Source organism: Nerophis ophidion, linkage group LG01, assembly GCF_033978795.1.
Source record: "Nerophis ophidion isolate RoL-2023_Sa linkage group LG01, RoL_Noph_v1.0, whole genome shotgun sequence".
NCBI classification, from domain to species: Eukaryota; Metazoa; Chordata; class Actinopteri; order Syngnathiformes; family Syngnathidae; genus Nerophis; species Nerophis ophidion.
In genome coordinates this window covers 74,533,523-74,557,351 of record NC_084611.1, presented here as the reverse complement: position 1 = coordinate 74,557,351, position 23,829 = coordinate 74,533,523, and the positions used below count along the sequence as shown (strand labels likewise).

Genomic DNA, 23,829 nt, shown 5'->3' with positions numbered 1-23,829 from the left:
GCCTTGAAGGCACTGCCTTTAGCGTCCTCTACAACCTGTCGTCATGTCCGCTTTTCCTCCATACAAACAGCGTGCGGCCCAATCACAGAATACATGCAACTTTTACACAAACATAAGTCAATGTGATGCATACTTTTGATCAACAGCCTGTGGAGAGACACAGCCGACGGGCCGACAACGGGCGGAAAGCAGCAGCGCGGGCCCACCTGGAGGCCAGGAGGCGGGGCATGCGGCGGCGAGGAGAGGCGTGACACACGCGGAGCGACACTGCAGCGGCAATCTGAGCCAGGTGCGTATATCACCCACCTGCTCACAATCTGTCTATCTGCTGCTAGAATACAAAAAGGGCGAGGGAGGAACGAGCCAGAGGAGGAAACAACGGCCAGCAGACGAAAAGCGCGACAAGCCACACCGAGAGAGGGATGACGCACCCCCGCAGCGGACGCAAGCCCCGGGGGGGGGGAGCATGCTCGGGGGGGGGGGGAGCATGCTCGGCCGGACTGGAGTCCAGCCTCGAACTGGCAGGGGAGGTATGTGGAGAGAACCTCGCGGCTTACCGCCATACCACCCTGAGCATGCCCGATCTCGGAAGCTAAGCCGGGTCTGGCCTGGTTAGTACTTGGATGGGAGACTGCCTAGGAATACCAGGTGTTGCAAGAGACACAGCCCGTCGGCTGTGTCTCTCCACACAGCCATACAGGTCACACTAAGGGTGGCCGTATAAACAACTTTAACACTGTTACAAATATGCGCCACACTGTGAACCCACACCGAACAAGAATGACAAACACATTCCGAGAGAACATCCGCACCGTAACACAACATAAACACAACAGCACAAACACCCAGACACCCTTGCAGCACTAACTCTTCCGGGACGCCACAATATACACCCCCGCAACCACAAAACCCCGCCCACCTCAACCCCGCCTGCCCCACCCCACCCCACCCGATCTCCCGAATTCGGAAGTCTCAAGGTTGCCAAGTATGACTCATCAGTGAAGCATGTATAACATAAGCAGTGGGATTTCTAACAATCAGGAAGGCTTGTGTCATGCATATATATATATATTTATATATATATATATATATATGCATATATATATATGTATATATATATATATCTATATATATATACATATATATATATAGATATATATACATATATATCTATATATATGTATATATATATATATAGATATATATATATACATATATATACATATATATGTATATATATTTCTTTATCTTTTTCCATTTTCATACATACATCTCTGGAAGAGGTTCAGGGAGCCACTAGGGCGGCGCTAGGAGCCACATGCAGCTCTAGAGCCGTGGGTTGCTGACCCCCGGTTTGGACTGAATTCATTTACCAATATGTTGATCATTGTTAGTGTTGTAGTCTGCACACGTGTTTCCAACACGTGCTGAAAATTTTAATTTTCCTGAAGGAACTCTCCTGACGGAATAAATAAAGTACTATCTAATCTAATCTAACAACATACGAATCCAAAAAGAATGCATCCTAATGGCACATTTCAGACGTACGCACATTGTTGTTATAATTGCAAAGGCATTTTTAATGCAGCTTTTGCAGTGGATTTTATTAAAGTCTGCAGATTGCGTAGATGAAGTATGTTTTTATTGCTCACAATAACACAGTGAATGTGGTTATAGTGTCTAATTCAAACCCGGGCAAATTAAGGCCCGAGGGCCACATGCGGCCCGTTAAGCTTTTCAATCCAGCCCGCCAGACATTTCTAAATATTTTTTTTTAGATCTTTAGGATGGAAAGTGTAGCTGCCGTTATGATGTGCAGTGATGTATTCTATTGACTGTAAGTCTACAACTATACTAAGTCTTTCAATGGTTGCAATCTGCGCTTATGGATGATATACTAGTTACTGTGGTAATCTAATTACTGTAGTTACTAGGGGTGTGGGAAAAAATCGATTCAAATACAAATCGAATCGTTTACGTCGTGCGATTCAGAATCATTCTCATTTTTAAAAAATCGATTTTTGTTGTTGTAATTTAATTTTTTTTTTTTTTTTTTATCAGTCCAACAAACCACTACACAGCAATACCATAACAATGGAATCCAATTCCAAAACCAAACCTGACCCAGCAACAATCAGAACTGCAATAAACAGCAATTGAGAGGAGACACAAACACGACACAGAACAAACCAAAAGTAGTGAAACAAAAATGAGTATTATCAACAACAGTATCAATATTAGTTATAATTTCAGCATAGCATTGATTAAAAATCCCTCACTGACATTATCATTAGACATTTATAAAAATAATAAAAAAAAGAACAATAGTGTCACAGTGGCTTACACTTGCATCGCATCTCATAAGCTTGACAACACACTGTGTCCAATGTTTTCTCAAAGATAAAATAAGTCATATTTTTGGTTTGTTTAATAGTTAAAACAAATTTACATTATTGCAATCAGTTGATAAAACATTGTCCTTTACAATTATAAAAGCTTTTTTTTTTTTTAAATCTACTACTCTGCTAGCATGTCCTGCTGAAATCCTATGTATTGAATGAATACAGAATCGTTTTGAATCGGAAAAATATCGTTTTTGAATCGAGAATCGAATCGAAAAAATCGATATATTATCGAATCATGACCCCAAGAATCGATATTAAATCGAATTGTGCGACACCCAAAGATTCACAGCCCTAGTAGTTACTATGGTAATCTACGTCACAGCAGCTCAGACGAGGCACCAAGCAGTGTGGGCGGGAAGCGTTTCCACAGACGCGGAAGGAGCTTTTCACAGCAAAGTTCTAAAGCTTAGTGATATATCAGATTGTAGGTGAGTTTTTCTTGTACCCTTTGCGTTCATATTTCACTATTTGTTGCATTTCACTTGATTGTAAAAATTGTTGATCGAAAGGGGGTGTAGCATTCATATTTTGTCAATATTCAGTGTTTTATCGTTCCTAGAAAAAAATAAAATTCCCTTATGTTTTTTTAAGGCGGTCTGTCATAACATTTTTAGCATTCAATCAGACATTATTTTGAAGTTTTGTATTAGTGTCCCTAAAAATAGATATACCAGCCCCCAGAAAAAAAATGTTTTTAAATGTGGCCCCGTGGTCAAAATAATTGCCCAGGCCTAGTCTAAAATGGATGGATATTATAGGTTATTCACTTTACAATGCAGTCTGCTGGAAATAATGGAAAGCGCCACTCCACATAGCAACCGATGGTGTGGTCAAAGTGGAAATTGCCCCAAAACAAATTTTAAGCTATTCAACATTCTGCCACTGTATGGTGGCTAAAAAGGACAGCCACCCAATTCATCACGTTTCATGTGTCAGGTAAACTGAAACTAATGGAGCCATATGAATCCCCTTCCTGCGGTACGTCGCACAAAATCGTCAATTGCTGCAACAAATTCCTCTCTGGGGATTTTAGAATGAAGATTGTTCACAGTCACACACTCTCTGAACTTCCTAAACCTCTCATTAAGCTTTTTGACATTGATACTTTCTCTGAAAATTTGCTTGCACGAGCGTATGACTTGTTGGAGAAATAGGCTTTTAATTGGTCTACAAGGACGTGTTGGAGAAGACTATTATTCCGATATGTCATCCACAAAGTTGACTTGTATCCCCTGAAAAAGAAAACAATAAGAACAGACGTATTTAAAGATGTATGGGTTCGCTTTTTCTGGTGGTCACCTTGTAAAAGGAGTGTCAGAACATTTCCAGGACTAGTTTTGACTAATCCCCGAGCCAGGCCATGAACTACAAAGAGGTACTGCAGCGCTTGGGAGCGAGAAAAGGCCAATTAGGAGCAACATCTAAGTGCTTTAAAATTAGGAGGATAATATAATAGAATGTGAAATATCTATTTGGTGATGCCAGTCCTGGAACTTCCCTGACTTGCCTCATGTATGTAGACAGGGACTCATCACATTTGAACAAAACATACTGTACTTCCTTTATTGTAAAGGGGATATTGCTCGTACTATTTTAGAATAAATGAACAGCTGAGTACTTCTCTGTTTGGGACACAAGAAACGTGACCTGTCGGTTCCCCAATGCTATTAAAACGCAGTGGCGGACCGTGTGTTTCCCACCTAGGCCTTCAGTTTTGATTGATTGATTGATTGATTGAGACTTTTATTAGTAGATTGCACAGTATAGTACATATTCCGTACAATTGACCACTAAATGGTAACACCCGAATAAGTTTTTCAACTTGTTTAAGTCCACGTTAATCAATTTATGGTAATGGTAAGTGATGTCCGACTTTAATAATTATCTCTCAAAATACCCTAATTGATGTCACCACATGACCATTGCTGGAGAAATACTATACAGCAGGGGTGTCAAACTCAAATACAGAGTGGGCCAAAATTTAAAACTGAACAAAGCCGCAGGGCAAGGTTGAACAAATTAACCTTTTAATAGGGACCCAAACTAGTTTTGCATTGAATATTAAACAAGCAAGGCTTATATAACTTTATAGTGACATGCAAAATTGAGTTTCAAATTATAATAATTATTAAAAAAAGCAATGGCATATCAAATAAAATTTAAATAAAAATTGGAGAGGGCGGGGTTTGGTGGTAGCAGGGGTGTATATTGTAGCGTCCCGGAAGAGTTAGTGCTGCAAGGGATTCTGGGTATTTCTTCTGTTGAGTTTATGTTGTGCTACGGTGCGGATGTTCTCCCGAAATGTGTTTGTCATTCTTGTTTGGTGTGGCTTCACAGTGTGGCGCATATTTGTAAAAGTGTTAAAGTTGTTTATTAGGCCACCCTCAGTGTGACCCTTATGGTTGTTGATCAAGTATGCGTTGCATTTACTTGTGTGTGTTAAAACCACATATATTCTGTGACTGGGCCGGAATGTTGTTTGTATGGCGTAAAAGCGGACGTGACGACGGGCTGTAGAGGACGCTAAAGGCAGTGCCTTCAAGGCACGCCCCCAATATTGTTGTCCGGGTGGAAATTGGGAGAAATTCGGAGTCTCCCGGGAAAATCGTGAGGGTTGGCAAGTACGAGTATCAGCAGTGGATGCAGTGTTACAGAGGCATCGACCCTGTGTCAGCTCGAATCTTAATTTGATATTACCTCAAGGGCCAAATGAAATTACACGGCGGGCCAAATTAGGCCCGCGGGCCAGAGTTTGACACCCATGCTATACAGGAACACATTCACGCACTACAGGGGATTGAAACACATCAACAGTGTACAAAATGGGTTATTTTCTGGCACATTTAAAAATCAACAAACCCGCATCATCAATTAAAACATATCTTATGTGGTACTGTTAAAATTAAAATTTCAAAAAACATATTAAACGTGAAAAAATGTGTGGAACCCATTCGATGCCGTATAAGCCAGTGGTGCTGCTGGATGTGTGGCGGGCATTTCCCCATTCCATCGCCAGGACAGCCGACATCTCTCACAAGACGTAGTTTCTCTTTAAATATCCTTCTTGAAAATGTGTCATGATCTGAGGTCCGGATCATGTTTTGTTTAGTTATGTTCTGTTAGTCTTGGACTCCTTTAGTTCCGTTTTGTGCACCTCCTGAGTTTAGTCGCCATGGTTACTCATGATTTTCTCCTTCCTCTGTTGTTTGGGACACACCTGTGTCTATTTAAGAGACTATTAAAGTCTGCCTTTGTTGATCACTCGTTCTGGCTTCATTGTTTGCGTCACACCTTTGCCAAGTGAGTTTTGTTCCATGCTCTAGAGCAGGGGTCACCAAACTTTTTGAAACCAAGAGCTACTTCTTGGGTACTGATTAATGCGAAGGGCTACCAGTTTGTTACACACTTAAATAAATTGCTAGAAATAGCCAATTTGCTCAATTTACCTTTAATAAATAAATCTATATATGTAAAAAAAAATGGGTATTTATGTCTGTCATTCCGTCATACATTTTTTTTCCTTTTACGGAAGGTTTTTTGTAGAGAATAAATGAAGAGGAAAAAATGAAAATAAATTTTGAAACATAGTTTATCTTCAATTTTGACTCTTTAATTTTCAAAATATATAATTAACATAATTGGATATTAAGAGTATGTGAAAGTTCAACTCCTATATCAGTGACCAACTCCTTAAAGTCTTGTAATCAATCAGAAATATCAAGCAGCTAAAATGCCCTAAGTAAGTGCGGAGAGTGTTTTGCATTTTTCCCATCATGCACTGTAAAATGGGTAAATGGGTAAATTTGTGGTGCTTGGACATTTTGTGTCATGTGTGACCATGAGTAGAAATGTTGTTCGGTTTAGGTTATATAGGTAAATCATGTGCTGTGTTCACCTCGAATCACTATTAAAGTCACTGACCCAATTGATTGATTTATTCACAAGATGCTGGCAAAATTACAGCAATCAGTTGTATCAAATTATTTTGGAAACACCACGAGGACCAGAGTCCTTCAAGAACTCATAAAGCCTGGCGGGTCAAACTAAAGACGCTGGCGGGCTGCGCTTGACCTGCCATCATAGTTGTCAGCACCGCACACACATTGCGTGGTTATTATCGAAGACACCACCAGGTAACATGACACCAAAGATGTGTTTTGATTTAAACTAAAAGTAATCATCAAGCCCAGCTCCAAAAATGTCATCATGCTTGTTTTTCTTAGAAAATGTTGCAAATGTTGCAAATGTGTGATGAGTGTGCGTGTGTGTTTCGTAAGAGGATGTAAGCAGTAGCATGTCACAGGCAAGAGAGTCACTTCCACTTTTTTGTGTTTTTTTTTTTTTTTTGCTAGCATTTTCCTATGGCCACACAAGAACAAGCATTTATGAATATATTTGCAAACAAGGGGCCATTCCAGTGAGTATTCTGCAAGTACAACATTAAAAAGAAGAAGAGAAAAACAAGGAAAATCCACCACATGATACCAGGGACTGTTCACACTACAAAAAAATAAAAAGTTATTATTGAAAAGTTGGCATCGTGTAAAACTCATTTTAGATCAGGGGCCACGTGGAGAAAAATCTACTCCCAATTGGGCCGGGCTGGTAAAATCACGGCACGATAACTTCAAAATAAAGACAACTTCAGATTGTTTTCTTTGTACAAATCATAATGTTGTTGGGTATTTGTTACACTTACATGTTGTGGTTAATAGTATTCTATCTTTATTTGTCGTTATTTATACTATCTGAATAAATTATGTGATAATGTTCAAGATAAACAAATAATATCAAAATCACATTCCAGGATGTTATTTGTGTAGTTTGCTCATTTTCCTGGACTTGTGGACTAACATCATGTGGTTTATTTTTTTGTACATATTTTTGTACATCATCTACAAAAATACAAAGAATTGCTATTGCGACATCTGGTGGACACATTTCAAACAGCAATTTATTTCATTCAAACATTTCGGCTCATTTTGTTACTTAGCCAACTCATTCCGCGGGCCGGATAAAACCTATTTGCGGGCCTGATGCGGCTCACGGGCCGTGCGTTTGACACCACTGGTGTAAACGTGGGAGGATCGGGCTCCTACAGTGTAATAATACACACAGTTTACATGCTGTCCACTTCTAAGTGTTCTTTATCATTTGCACTGACTGTTCCGTCAGTTCCTTGAATCTAGTAGGAAGGGGATTCATCTGGTCCCATTCGTCGCGGTTTACCTGACACATGAAATGTGTCAAATCAGCTATCCACTTTAGCTGCCAGGTTGCAGTGCAATCTTACAATTTTTAAATTGGCAAGTCTAACAATGACCACAGTGTCAGTTGCTGCGTAGAGTGGCGCTTTCCACCATTTTCAGCAGACTGCATTGCAAAATTAACGACCTGAATCCCTTCACATTTGCCATACTTGCCAACCCTCCCAGATTTTCCGGGAGACTCCCGAAAACCTCCCGGAAGAAATTTTCTCCCAAAAATCTCCCGAAATTCAGCATAGCTGGAGGCCACGCCCCCTCCAGCTCCATGCGGACCTGAATGGGGACAGCCTGTTTTCACGTCCGCTTTCCCACTATATAAACAGCTTGCCTGCCCAATCAAGTTACAACATCTACGGATTTTAATAAAAAACTGCACACACAAGGAGACGAAGTAGAAGAACGAGGAAGTTACAGCCATGGCGACGCCGTCTGTACTAGAGTGATTCTATGTTGTCTGTCGCCATCTTCTGGTGAATGTTGGCTATAGCGTTATGGGGGTTGCTTTTTGATTGGCCAACGATTTACGTGGTCTTGTGCGCCTGACGGCAAGTGACTCTCGCCACTACGCAAATGGCAGAACAAAGGCTATTCACATAGTGAAAGGTAAGTGGTGTTGTTGTTGTTTTTTTAGTAACCAGCAAGCACAGTACAGTTAGTAGAACAACTGTGTTTTTATTACTGTGTATTTGATAGGTGCCGTCTGAAATTCAACTATTTCTTCTTCGCCTCCGCCCCACCCCTGACCATGCCCCCCACCTCCCGAAATCGGAGGTTGGCTAGTATGACATTTGCATGCATGCCTTTTATTGTGTCGCCACTTTACATGATGCTGCTGGTAGGCAAATACTGCTAATCATCCTGGTATTTGTGTATGATACTTGCTAAATGAACTGGACTCACTCCTAACAGTCACTCCCCACTACCACTGCTGATTTAGCACCCACCTGGATGGCACCTCCACCTTCCCATGCCGCTTCGCACTTCCCTCCTCCATCTTTTCCCATCTGACGATCCCATTACCAAGTGCTTCCTGACAGGAAGTGAAACTTCCCGCGCTGGAGCTGAGGATGCAGGTGCCTTCCTATTGTTGTGGTGTGAGCCCACTCCCAGATATACTCCCACAGGCAGGGGGAAGCAGGACTCCACATGTGTGAATGGGGTTGTGGGAGTACAGTATAAGCCCATGCATTGAGAGAGCCTGGTGTCACATCTAGTCGGCTATTCGTCCACGGCGTTTGAAACAAACATTTGATGTTACTTGCAGCATCTGATGGATAGCATTGCATTGCACCATTAAGGGCTTTCTATAAAATATCGGTTAAAAACAATAAATTGCATACTCGTTTCTAATGTTGCATATCATGACTTAATGCATCACGCTTTTTAACATTCAAAACTGTGATCTAGTGCAGTGGTTCTCAAATAGGGGTACACGCACCCCTGGGGTACTTGAAGGTACGTGAAATTTTTTAAAAATATTCTAGAATTAGCAACAATTAAAAAAAATATTTATAAATATATTTAGTAAATAATACTTCAACAAAATATAAATGTAAGTTCATACACTTTGAAAAGAAATGCAATATTCAGTGTTGACAGGTAGATTTTTTTGTGGACATGTTCCATAAATATTGATGTTAAAGATTTCTTTTTTTGTGAAGAAATGTTTAGAATTAAGTTCATGAATCCAGATGGTTCTCTATTACAATCCCCAAAGAGGGCACTTTAAGTTGATGATTACTTCTATGTGTAGAAATCTTTATTCATAATTGAATAACGTGTTTATTTTTCAACAAGTTTTTTGTTATTTTCATATCTTTTTTCCAAATAGTTCAAGAAAGACCGGTACTAATGAGCAATTTTTTGCACTGTTATACAATTTAATAAATCGGAAACTGATGACATAGTGCTGTATTTTACTTCTTTATCTCTTTTTTTCCAACCAAAAATGCTTTGCTCTGATTAGGGGGTACATGCCAGGAATCGGTTATGTGGTGCCAAATTTGTGGGAAATGTTTGGGGAAGAAATAACCGTTCTTGTAATTCTAGGCCTAGTGCAGGGGTCGGGAACCTTTTCGGCCGAGAGAGCCATGAAAGCCAAATATTTCAAAATGTATTTCAGTGAGAGCCATATCATATTTTTTAACACTGAATGTGTTAAAAATGTCTTTTATTCTTTTTAATAACATTGTTATTCTGAAGCTGACCAATAATAAATCAATTGTCATGTCTTTTGATCATGTTTTTGTTTGGCCATGTGCTGTTTGTCCTTTGGACTCTTTAAGTTCCTGTTTTTTCCACTCCTTTGTCTGGTTTCCTTGGTTACTCATTTTGTTCACCTGTCTCTGGTGGACAAAACGCCCGCTCACCTGCTTCCCGAGCACTAATCAGACGCAGTATTTAAGCTCGTCTTTGCCAGTCAGTCACCCTGGCGTCAATGTGATCTTTTCTTGCTCTTTGCTGACTTGTTTCATGCCTTGCCATAGTTTCGTGCTTCATGCCATGCCAAATAAGTTTTGTTTGATTTATATTCATAGTCTGTTTATGCCTTAGTTTTGTTCCTTAGCCCAAGTTGTGCCTCCACTGTAATCAATTTTTGTTTGTATCTTTTTTTAGTTTAAATTAAATCATGTTTTTACCTAAATGCCATGTCCCGAGTAGTCCGTCTGCCTTCCTGGGGGAACGACCCTGCAGCAAGCTGCGACCCCCCCATCGTGACATAAAATACTTCTTACCATTAATGCGACTTCTTGAACAGGTGCGGTAGAAAACGGATGGATGGATGGATAAATGCATGAGAATGTTTTATATTTTGCACGTTATTTTTAGCACTATAACTACCAGCGAAATTATTCACAATTATGGTGTTAAGCAATGTCAGCTAAGATTTATCTGAGAGCCAGGTGCAGTCATCAAAAGAGCCACATCTGGCTCTAGAGCCATGGGTTCCCTACCCCTGGCATAGTGTATCACATCGGATTAGAACATCACTCGCTTTGTGATTAGTAGATGTCAAATCTGCCACTAGTCTTGATGGCAGTGATGTCGTAACAGCTGCTGATTAAGCAATTTTCTAAGAACAAATGCTGATTCCTTTCCTGTGACTGGACGGGAGAAGTTTGTCATTCTGATGATGTCATGCACCCGCAAACCATTTAACGATTAGTTTTCTCCTAGAACGAAGCATGACAGTAGAGGTGCAGATCATGCTACTTCACCGGACAATATGTAAGGTACATAAGAGGCTCTGGTATTTTGGTACATAGCTTCTCAAGTGGGGCAAAATAATAAAAGTAACTCTCAGTATAATGCAGTGGAAATACATAGCATTACAAAATAAACCCACAATAAAAACTAAATAAAAACACATTTTTCCCTACCATCTCCCTGACAGTTTCAATGAAAACTAACCCTAATTATCACCATTAAAAGTAGATTTTACATTTTTTTGTTAAATCATGTTATATTTGGCTTTGTTTTTTTTGTTTTTTAGGATTTGTTTTCCATTGTAAGCATTTCGTAATATTAATAATGACAATACAATTATAAAAGTAACACATTGAAGGATAACAAAGACTAGGAGGCGGACGAGGAGGAAAATACTGATAATCATAATGATAATCCATCCATCCATTTCCTACCACTTGTCCCGTTCGGGCTCGAGAAGGGTGCTGGAGCCTATCTCAGCTGTATTTGGGCGGAAGGCGGCATACACCCTGGACAAGTCTCCACCTCATCGCAGGGCCAAAACAGACAGACAGACAGACAACATTCACACTCACATTCACACTTTAGGGCCAATTTAGTGTTGCCAATCAACCTATCCCCAGGTGCATGTCTTTGGAAGTGGGAGGAAGCCGGAGTACCTGGAAGGAACCCACGCAGTCACGGGGAGAACATGCAAACTCCACATGGAAAGAATTCGAGCCCGGGAACGAACCCAGGACCTTCTTATTGTGAGGCACACACCATCCATCCATCCATCCATTTTCTACCGCTTATTCCCTTTTGGGGTCGCGGGGGGCGCTAGCGCCTATCTCAGCTACAATCGGGCGGAAGGCTGCGTACACCCCTGGACAAGTCGCCACCTAAACAATCACATATAAGTAATATTCTCAACCTCTGCCATCGTGAGGCACACACACTAATGATAATAATGATGATAATATTACTTAAAATTTTTGGAAATTTTTGTAAATTAGAAAAAAAAACATGTTTTTTATCATTTCTTTAACCGCAGTTCATACGCAAAGTATACATTTTGCTATATTACAGCTTAATTCCAAAACATCATTTTTGCCTTCATAAATCTACACAGAGTATCCCATAATGACAATGTGATTTTTATTTTTTTTTAAAGATTTTTGCAAATTTACTATCAATAAAAAACCAAACAATCACATATAAGTAGTATTCAAAACCATTGCCAAGAAGCTCAAAAGTGAAATATATTTATATAGCGCTTTTCTCTCGTGACTCAAAGTGCTTTACATAGTGAAACCCAATATCTAAGTTACATTTAAACCAGTGTGGGTGGCACTGGGAGCAGGTGTGTAAAGTGTCTTGCCCAAGGACACAACGGCAAAGACTAGGATGGCGGAAACGGAAATCGAACCTGCAACCCTCAAGTTGCTGCCACGGCCACTCTACCAACCGAGCTATGCCTTGAGCTCAGCTGCATCCTGTTTCAACTGATCATCCTTGACATGTTCCTATACAGCATGGGTGTCAAACTCAAACTCAAATTTGGCCCGCCGTGTAATTTAATTTGGCCCTTGGGGTAATATCAAATTAAGATTACAGCTGGCCCGCCGGTATTATACATGGTCGATGCCTCTGTAACACTGCATTCACCGCTGATACTCGTACTTGCCAACCCTTCCGATTTTCCCGGGAGACTCCGAATTTCTCTCGATTTCCACTCGGACAACAATATTGGGGGCGTGCCTTGAAGGCGCTGCCTATAGCGTCCTCTACAGCCTGTCGTCACGTCCACTTTTACGCCATACAAACAACATGCCGGCCCAGTCACAGAATATATGTGGTTTTAACACACACAAGTAAATGCAACGCATACTTGATCAACAACCATAATGGTCACACTGAGGGTGGCCGTATAAACAACTTTAACACTTTTACAAATATGCGCCACACTGTGAAGCCACACCAAACAAGAATGACAAACACACTTCGGGAGAACATCCGCACCATAGCACAACATAAACTCATCAGAAGAAATACCCAGAATCCCTTGCAGCACTAACTCTTCCGGGACGCTACAATATACACCCCTGCTACCACCAAACCCCGGTCCCCCAATTTTTATTTAAATTTCATTGATATTTTTTTAATAATTATTATAATTTCAAGCTCGATTTTGTATGTGACTATAAAGTTATATAAGCCTTGCTTGTTTAATATTCAATGCAAAACTTGTTTGGGTCCCGATTAAAAGGTTAATTTGTTCAACCTTGGCCCGCGGCTTTGTTCAGTTTTAAATTTTGGCCCACTCTGTATTTGAGTTTGACAACCCTGCTATACAGCTTAACTGCAGTCCACTTGTGGTAAATTTAGCTGATTGGACATAATTTGTAAAGGCACACACCTGTCTATATATGAGGTCCCGCACTTGTCAATGCATAGCAGAGCACATACCAAGAAAGAAGTCAAAGGAATTGTCTGTCGACCTCCCAGACAGGATTGTCCGGGGAAGGGTACAGAAAAATATCTGCTGCCTTAAAAGTCTCAATTAGTGGCCTCCATTATCTCTAAATGGAAGAAGTTTGGAACCACCAGGACTCTTCCTAGAACTGTCTGGCTGTCTAAACTGACAGATCGGGGCCCCGAGTCAGGGAGGTGACCAAGAACCCGATGGTCACTCTGTCAGAGCTACAGCATTCCTCTGTAAAGAGTAGGGTTGTAACGATTGGTCGATACACCAATAACCCGATTTATAGTCCTAAATTTCAAGTAAATTGATTTATGCTCGGCAAGTTTGCCTTCCGAAAGATAGGTATCAATCCGAGATTGTTTAAAAGGGAATCAATCAGTTCATCGATTCTAGAACAAGGTAAACATTGGATGTATGAACGGCAGACTTTATATGAAGTTTAACACGTTTAAAAATAAGGACGTTAAACGTTAAGTCTATTCGGCCCATCTGTGACGTCATCGAAACAAAAATGGCGGACAGCTATGGTGGCTGAGAAAGGTCACAACAAACGCAAACGCCACCAGACAATGTCATAATTTATTACGCAACAACTTTCAGCTACAGCATGATTGCAAAAGCCATGACGAATACAAATGAGACAAAACACAGCCAAGCAGAAGTCATTTGATCAGAAAAAAATCAATACAAGAGATTGATGGAGGAGGTTATGGGAATTAGGAAGCGAGAGGTCAACACCATCAACACCGTCCTTCATTGGCGACGCCAGGGTGAAGAACAAATACTCTATGGCCGGGTCAGGGAACTTTATTTAGGAGGTATATTTACTTTTAAAATGTTGGAATGAGAATCAGCACCTCCAAGTCCAAGTCCATGGTTCTCGCCCGGAAAAGGGTGGAATGCCATCTCCGGGTTGGGGAGGAGACCCTGCCCCAGGTGGAGGAGTTCAAGTACCTAGGAGTCTTGTTCACAAGTGAGGGAAGAGTGGATCGTGAGATCGACAGGCGGATCGGTGAGGCGTCTTCAGTAATGCGGACGTTGTACCGATCCGTTGTGGTGAAGAAGGAGCTGAGCCGGAAGGCAAAGTTCTCAATTTACCGGTCGATCTACGTTCCCGTCCTCACCTATGGTCATGAGCTTTGGGTCATGACCGAAAGGATAAGATCACGGGTACAAGCGGCCGAAATGAGTTTCCTCCGCCGTGTGGCGGTGCTCTCCCTTAGAGATAGGGTGAGAAGCTCTGCCACCCGGAAGGAACTCAAAGTAAAGCCGTTGCTCCTCCACATCGAGAGGAGCCAGATGAGGTGGTTCGGGCATCTGGTCAGGATGCCACCCGAACGCCTCCCTAGGGAGGTGTTTAGGGCACGTCCAACCGGTAGGAGGCCACGGGGAAGACCCAGGACACGTTGGGAAGACTATGTCTTCCGGCTGGCCTGAGAAGGCCTCGGGATCCCCCGGGAAGAGCTAGACGAAGTGGCTGGGGAGAGGGAAGTCTGGGTTTCCCTGCTTAGGCTGTTGCCCCCGCGACCCGACCTCGGATAAGCGGAAGAAGATGGATGGATGCTTACTGTACTTTTACTGAGAATTGCTTGAATTTTCAAAAAGTGAGCAGCAATAATTTCTTCCTGTTAATTCAACCTTAAATGTTGGTTGCAGTTTATTCAAATAAGATGTGAATGCTTTGGCCATTAATTGTTGTTTACGTCTTCGTTTGTATCTATATTCCATTTATACATAATTCCCTTACAAGAAATAACAGGAATATAGGAAACTTCACCTGCAGTGTTCAGTATCCACTAATTATTTCACAGTCGCAATCCTTGATTATTCATTATTTTTGCTAAAAAGTCACCGGATTGATTTCAAATCACTGAATCTTTAAGATCAAATCATTCTAAAAAAAAAAAAATGAAATTGGCAACCATAGATGTCTAATCAAATTGGATCATTGTAAAACGAATCGTTACACCCCGTAGAGGAGAGAGGAGAACCTTCCAGAAAGACAACCATCTCTGCATCACTCCACCAATCAGGCCTGAATGGTATAGTGGCTAGACGGAAGCCCATCCATCCATCCATCCATCCATCCATCCATCCATCATCTTCCACTTATCCGAGGTCGGGTCGCGGGGGCAGCAGCCTAAACAGTTAAGCCCAGACTTCCCTCTCCCCAGCCACTTCGTCTAGCTCTTCCCGGGGGATCCCAAGGGGTTCCCAGGCCAGCCGGGAGACATAGTCTTCCCAACGTGTCCTGGGTCTTCCCCGTGGCCTCCTACCGGTTGGACGTGCCCTAAACACCTCCCTAGGGAGGCGTTCGGGTGGCATCCTGACCAGATGCCCGAGCCACCTCATCTGGTTCCTCTCGATGTGGAGGAGCAGCGGCTTTACTTTGAGTTCCTCCCGGATGACAGAGCTTCTCACCCTATCTCTAAGGGAGAGCACTCATTTTGGCTGAGGGAGAGCACTCATTTCGGCCGCTTGTACCCGTGATCTTATCCTTTCGGTCATGACCCAAAGCTCATGACCATAGGTGAGGATGGGAACGTAGATCGACCGGTAAATTGAGAGCTTTGCCTTCCGGCTCAGCTCCTTCTTCACCACAACGGATAGGTACAACGTCCGCATTACTGAAGACGCCTCACCGATCCGCCTGTCGATCTCACGATCCACTCTTCCCCCACTCGTGAACAAGACTCCTCGGTACTTCTTCTTCCTCCAAACAAGACCATTTGAGTTTATACCAAAATGGATACATGGATGATACAGCAGAGGATTGGGAGAATGTCATGTGGTCAGATGAAACCAAAATAGAACTTTTTGGTAGAAGGAAGAAGAATACTGAGTTGCATACCAAGATGCAACCCTTTTTTTTTGTTAGTTTTTTTTTGTTAGTTTTTTTTGTTTTTTTGTTTTTTTTCCCTTGGCCTCAGTCTGCACACCCTCTCCAAGGCCCAGGCTAAGACCGATTTTTTTAGTTCATTTTAATCTTCTATTCCCCCCCCCCCTTGTTTACCTGTATTTCATCTTTTTTTGTAAGGGGCGCTGGAAGCCGGCAGACCCGTCAGCGATCCTGTTCTGTCTCCCTGTAATGTTTGTCTGATCTTGAATGGGATTGTGCTGAAAATTTTAATTTTCCTGAAGGAACTCTCCTGACGGAATTAATAAAGTACTATCTAATCTAGAACACCACACCTACTGTGAAGCATGGGGGTGGAAACATCATGCTTTGGGGCTGTTTTTCTGCTAAGGGGACAGGACGATTGATCCGTGTTAAGGAAAGAATGAATGGGGCCATGTATCCTGAGATTTTGAGCCAAAACCTCCTTCCATCAGTGAGCGCTTTGAATGGTTGACCAAATACTTATTTTCCACCCTAATTTACAAATAAATTATTTAAAATTCCTACAATGTGAATTCCTGGATTTTTTTTCTCACATTCTATCTCTCACAGTTGAATTACCTATAATGAAAATTACAGACCTCTGTCATCATTTTAAGTGGGAGAACTTGCACAATCGGTGGCTGACTAAATACTTTTTTGCCCCACTGTATATGAGAATAAATATTGAATGAAATATGTAATACAAGTTGTTTTATGTTTGATTTTCACAGCATGGGGCACAGTGGTTTTAACTGCTCCATCCCGTTTCACAATTAAAGCGATACAACAAACTCACATTTGTCAATAACAGAGCTAAATAAATAATACTTGTATTTAACAAATAAATGTGTCAGGTTTTTTTTTGTTTTTTTTTGACAAATAGCCCACACAAGAGAGCTGATAGCCACCAAAATCAAACAACTCGTCTTACCTGCACTCTACTGCCCAGCATCCATTGCCTCTAAAGCCTCCAAGTCAAAGTGCGTCCAGCTCAGTGCCATCTGGTGCCACTTGTGTGTGTCGGACCAACATCCATCATGCGTACGACAAACGAGCACAGCGGTGACAATCAGCCCTGCAAGCTGCTGGTGCTTCTGTGGGCTGACTTTACTCACACTGCTGCTCACAAACAGGAAGCATAGGAGAGAAGTGCATGTGAGCACAATGAGCAAGGTTGCTGCTGCAGCTTGTGTGTGTGTGTGTGTGTGTGTGTGTGTGTGTGTGTGTGTGTGTGTGTGTGTGTGTGTGTGTGTGTGTGTGTGTGTGTGTGTGTTGGTCATTGTGTGTTTGTATGAGAGGTTGCATGTGCATTTTAAAAGGGATGTTGGCCTCTTGACAGGAAGTCATCTGTTTGACGTGTTTGTTTTCATGCTATTCCCACACCTCTTTGTTTGGCTTTGTTACCTATTTTCTAAAGCTGGATGACAATTGCTGTACAGTTGCTCCGTCTAATGTGCAAAACACCACACATGCACGATGGTGGGCGAAGTGAATTGGATTTACAGAGCCCATTTCGTTAGAGCAGTGTTTCTCAACCTTTTTTCAGTGATGTATACCCAATGTGAACATTTTTTTTAATTCAAGTACCCCCTGATCAGAGCATTTTTGGTTGAAAAAAGGAGATAAAGAAGTAAAATACAGCATTATGTCATCACTTTCGGATTTATTAAATTGTATAACGGTGCAAAATATTGCTCATTTGTAGAGGTCTTTCTTGAACTATACGGGAAAAAAGTACAAATAACTAAAAACTTGTTGAAAAATAAAAAAGTAATTCAATTATAAATAACGATTTCTACACATAGAAGTAATCATCAACTTAAAGTGCCCTCTTTGGGGATTGTAAAAGAGATCCATCTGGATTCATCAACTTAATTCTAAACATTTCTTCACAAAAAAATAAATCTTTAACATCAATATTTATGGAACATGTCCACAAAATATCTAGCTGTCAACACTGAATATAGTTGCATTTCTTTTCACAGTTTCTGAACTTACATTCATATCTTGTTGAAGTATTATTCAATAAATATATTTATAAAGGATTTTAGAAATGTTGCTATTTTCTGAATATTTCTGAATAATCTCACGTACCCCTTGGCATACCTTCAAGTACCCTCAGGGGTACGCGTACCCCCATTTGAGAACCACTGCGTTAGAGACTCAAAGCGCTTTACATAGTGAAACCCAAAACCAGTGAAGTTGGCACGTTGTGTAAATTCTGAATAAAAACTAAATACAATGATTTGCAAATCCTTTTCAACCAATATTCAATTGAATAGACTGCAAAGATAAGATATTTAATGTTCGATCTGTTGCTATTCTTTGCAAATATTAGCTCATTTGGAGTTTGATGCCTGCAACATGTTTCAAAAAAGCTGGCACGCGTGGCAAAAACGACTGAGAAAGTTGAGGACTGCTCATCAAACACTTGTTTGGAACATCCCACAGGTGAACAGGCTGAATGAGAATAGGTGGGTGCCATGATTGGGTATTAAAGCCGCTTCCATGAAATGCTCAGTCATTCACAAACAAGGTTGGGGTGAGGGTCACCACTTTGTAAGCAAATTGTCTTACAGTTCAAAAACAACATTTCTCAATTAGCTATGGCAAGGAATTTAGGGATTTCTGTCACGCCTGTAAGTTCATGTTTTGGTTTTGGTCAGGTTATTATGTTTAGTTTTTCTGGACATTTAAGTTCTGTCTAGGCACTTCCTGGTTTGTTTTCGTCTCCATGCCAACTCATTACTTTTCACCTGTCATGTCACGTCCCTGTCCTCAGCCTCACACCTCTTTTCACTAATTATCATAGTTACATAAGTCACTCTTTTTCTTGTCTTCATTCCGGGAACTTTGCCTTCATGCCTTCACGCATCCTATCCTTGCTGCATCTCCTTCATGCCCTCGTCCCTAGATCCATGTCATGTAAGTTGTTGTATATGGTTCATAGTTTAATGCGTTTGTGCTAAGTCTTTTTATGTCCCTAGTTCATTCATGCCATCGTGCAAGTGTTTTTGTTTTCCTGTTTGTATTTTTGTAGCCAAGTTTTGTACCTCCTTGTGAGCGCCCTTAGTTTGTTTATTTTTTTCATATAGTGTTTACATAAACAAATATGTACTTACACTCTCGTCTGGCTCGTTCCAATCATCCTTTGCGTGGAAGAAGCAAAACCAATCCATGTCCATGTGACGGAGACAGAACTTAAATTTCCAAAAAAACTACACATAACCTGACCAAAACCAAATCATAAACCTACAGGCGTGACAATTTCTCCATCTACGGTCCGTATCATCATCAAAAGGTTCAGAGAATCGGGAGAAATCACTGCACGTAAGCGGCAAGGCAAAAACCACATTGAATGCCTGAGACCTTCGATCCCAAATAAATAATTGTTATTGCGACATCAGTGTGTAAAGCAGGGGTCACCAACATTTTTGAAACCAAGAGCTACTTCTTGGGTAGTGATTAATGCGAAAGGCTACCAGTTTGATACACACTTAAATAAATTGCCAAAAATAGCCAATTTGCTCAATTTACCTTTAACTCTATGTTATTATTAATAATTAATAATATTTATCTTTGTGGAAACACTGATCATCTTAATGATTTCTCACAATAAATGAATATTTTGATGACATGTTTTAAATAGGTTAAAATCAAATCTGCACTTTGTTAGCATATATAACAAATTGGACCAAGCTATATTTCTAACAAGGACAAATCATTATTTCTTCTAGATTTTCCAGGACAAAAATTTTAAAAGAAATTCAAAAGACTTTGAAATAAGATTTAAATTTGATCCTTCAGATTTTCTAGATTTTCCGGAATATTTTTTTTGAATTTTAATCATAATAAGTTTGAAGAAATATTTCACAAATATTCTTCGTTGAAATAACAGAAGCTAAAATGAAGCATTAGATTAAAATGTATTTACTATTCTTTACAATAAAAAAAATAAATTTACTTGAACATTGATTTGAATTGTCAGGAAAGAAGAGGAAGGAATTTAAAAGGTAAAAAGGTATATGTGTTTAAAAATCCTAAAATCATTTTTAAGGTTGTATTTTTTCTCTAAAATTGTCTTTCTGAAAGTTATAAGAAGTAAAGTGAAAAAATTCATGAATTTAATTTAAAGAAGTGAAGACCAACTCTTTAAAATATTTTTTGGGATTTTAAAATTGTATTTGAGTTTTGTCTCTCTTAGAATTAAAAATGTTGAGCAAAGCGAGACCAGCTTGCAAGTAAATATATAAAATTTTAAAAAATAGAGACAGCTCACTGGTAAGTGCTGATATTGGAGCTATTTTTAGAACAGGCCAGCGGGCGACTCATCTGGTCCTTACGGGCTACCTGGTGCCCGCGGGCACCGCGTTGGTGACCCCTGGTGTAAAGGATATCGCTACCTGTGCTCAAGAACACTTCAGAAAACCACTGTCAGTATCTTCAGTTTGTCGCTACATCTGTAAGTGCAAGTTAAAGCTCTACCATGCAAAGCGAAAGCCATTTATCAACAACACTCACAAACGCCGCAGGCTTTTCTGGGCCCGAGCTCATCTCAGATGGACTGATGCAAAGTGGAAAAGTGTTCTGTGGTCTGACGAGTCCACATTCCAAATTGATTTTGAAAACTGTGGACGTTGTGTCCTCCGGACCAAAGAGGAAAAGAACCTGTTACAGGCGCAAAGTTCAAAAGCCAGCATGTGTGATGGTATGGGGGTGTATTAGTGCCCAAAGCATGGGTAACTTACACATCTGTGAAGGCGCCATTAATGCTGAATGGTCCATACAGGTTTTGGCGCAACATATGTTGCCATCCGAGCAACGTTATCAGTTTGTAAACGATCAATGAGTCCATACAAAGCTAAGTGCCGGAGATTCAAGAAATACACGACTGACTAACCCGTGTAAAGATTTGTCCGAGGAGGGGGACCTTAAATGCTGGTTTAGTGTGGCTGAATAATTATTCGTATAAGGGGTTAAATTACTTTAGAGTAGACATGGCCTTAGTCTATGAGCACCATCTGATGAAGCCTACTTGTATGAGGGGTGAAACATCTTCCAAGACAAACCAAACAGTCCAGATGTGATCGAATGAATGCCCTGAGATCATATTGTGTCATTTCTCATTCTATTTTTTGCTCAAAATTACGAGGAACAATCGGTAGAAAATGGATTGTTAAACTACTTGTTAATTTACTCTTAATAGTGCATGTGCCTCACAATAAGAAGGTCCTAAATTGCAAAAAGTTAGCGGACATCCATTGTTTCATTTCATATAGACACGCCTCTAGCTGACTACATCCATCCATCCATTTCCTACCGCTTGTCCCATTCGGGCAGAAGGCGGTGTACACCCTGGACAAGTCGCCACCTCATCGCAGGGCCAACACAGATAGACAGACAACATTCACACTCACATTCAGACACTAGGGCCAATTTAGTGTTGCCAATCAACCTATCCCCAGGTGCATGTCTTTGGAAGTGGGAGGAAGCCGGAGTACCCAGAGGGAACCTACGCAGGCACGGGGAGAACATGAAAACTCCACACAGAAAGATCCCGAGCCTGGATTTGAACCCAGGACTGCAGGAACTTCGTATTGTGAGGCAGACGCACAAACCCCTCTGCCACCGTGAAGCCCTTTGGTCAAAACTGAGCTGATAATAATTTTGGAGTTCCTAGGTGATATGCTTTACATTAGTGTATGCGATATCGTAATTTGTTCCGTAAGTAAGCTGTTACGCGCATGGCAGGACGTAGCAACTACCACATAACCGCGTAGATACAACAGAAAAACCTAGTATCTCAAGGGACCAATCGGAGCTTCTTTGTCAATCGCCTTATTGTCTTTAATGAGACATTTGCACGAATGGGGGCCGACGGTCAACCTGATTATGTGATATTATGGCACGAGGGGATATTTGGAAGATTGGCCCAGGACGTTGCAAGCACCTTCATTACATGTATTGTTCTTGATTCTTCCCCTTGCATACTCTTTTGGGCAGATAACTGTGGAGGTCAAAATAAAAACTGGACGCTGTACACGGCTCTTGCCCAATGTGCAAACGCAGAATGGGGCCCACCCGAGATTGTGATAAAATATCTGGAGAAAGGGCACACGTTCATGAGAGCAGATTCAATCCATGGCTCAATCGGCAAGAAAATGTAAGCTCAAGAAAACATCTATACGTTTGATGACTTTGTAGATCTTTGTAAGACAGCATCAAGATAGATTAGTTTTCCTTTGTTTTCTCAAAATCAGCTAGAAGTGAGTTACTAAGTTTTGCCTTTGGATGGGAAAATTTTCTCACCGAAAACTGCTGGTTGACATGTGGTCGGGATCCATGTTCGCTTGACCGCTCTGATCCATAGTAAAGCTTCGCCTTCGGGAATTTTAAACAAGGAATCACCGTGTGTTTGTGTGGCTAAAGGTTAAAAGCTTCCCACCTGCATCTTTCTACTTTGACTTATCAATCAATCAATCAATGTTTATTTATATAGCCCCAAATCACAAATGTCTCAAAGGACTGCACAAATCATTACGACTACAACATCCTCGGATGAACCCACAAAAGGGCAAGGAAAACTCACACCCAGTGGGCAGGGAGAATTCACATCCAGTGGGACGCCAGTGACAATGCTGACTATGAGAAACCTTGGAGAGGACCTCAGATGTGGGCAACCCCCCCCCCTCTAGGGGACCGAAAGCAATGGATGTCGAGCGGGTCTAACATGATACTGTGAAAGTTCAATCCATAGTGGCTCCAACACAGCCGCGAGAGTTCAGTTCAAGCGGATCCAAGACAGCAGCGAGAGTCCCGTCCACAGGAGACCATCTCAAGCGGAGGCGGATCAGCAGCGTAGAGATGTCCCCAACCGATACAGGCGAGCGGTCCATCCTGGGTCCCGACGAGCGGTCCATCCCGGGTCTCGACTCTGGACAGCCAGTACTTCATCCATGGTCATCGGACCGGACCCCCTCCACAAGGGAGGGGGGGACATAGGAGAAAGAAAAGAAGCGGCAGATCAACTGGTCTAAAAAGGAGGTCTATCATTAATTTAAAAAATTGCAAAAGATTCAGCAACACAGATGTCCAGAATACTGTTTGAATATGCGATTAAAGCAGACTACTTATAGCTTGGATCGGGCTGGAAAATAATGTCCGCTACAACCCGAGACGTCATCACAGGAGTCATCATTCCGCGACGTTTTCAACACGACACTTGGCGGGAAATTTAAATTGCAATTCATTATTGATATATAAACTATCAATCAATCAATGTTTACTTATATAGTAAGTAAGTAATCACTAGTGTTTCAAAGGGCTGCACAAACCACTACGACATCCTCGGTAGGCCCACATAAGGGCAAGGAAAACTCACACCCAGTGGGACGTCGGTGACAATGATGACTATAAGAACCTTGGAGAGGAGGAAAGCAATGGATGTCGAGCAGGTCTAACATGATACTGTGAAAGTTCAATCCATAATGGATCCAACACAGTCGCAAGAGTCCATCCAGTCCAAAACGGATCCAACACAGCAGCGAGAGTCCCGTTCACAGCGGAGCCAGCAAGAAACCAACCCAAGCGGAGGCGGATCAGCAG

General features: G+C 41.3%; 1 protein-coding gene across 2 annotated transcripts in view; it reads right to left on the bottom strand.

Annotated features, from left to right (window-relative positions):
- pik3r5 (phosphoinositide-3-kinase, regulatory subunit 5) overlaps window positions 1–17,415 on the bottom strand; it is a 61,214-nt gene extending 43,799 nt beyond the window's left edge. The window contains exon 1 of one of the 2 annotated variants that reach the window (XM_061911136.1): window positions 17,156–17,415. The gene's annotated coding sequence lies outside the window, so the exon portion shown is untranslated. The remainder of the gene's footprint in view (window positions 1–17,155) is intronic. The other variant, XM_061911127.1, reaches the window with a different exon arrangement.
- Window positions 17,416–23,829: the final 6,414 nt, after the last annotated feature.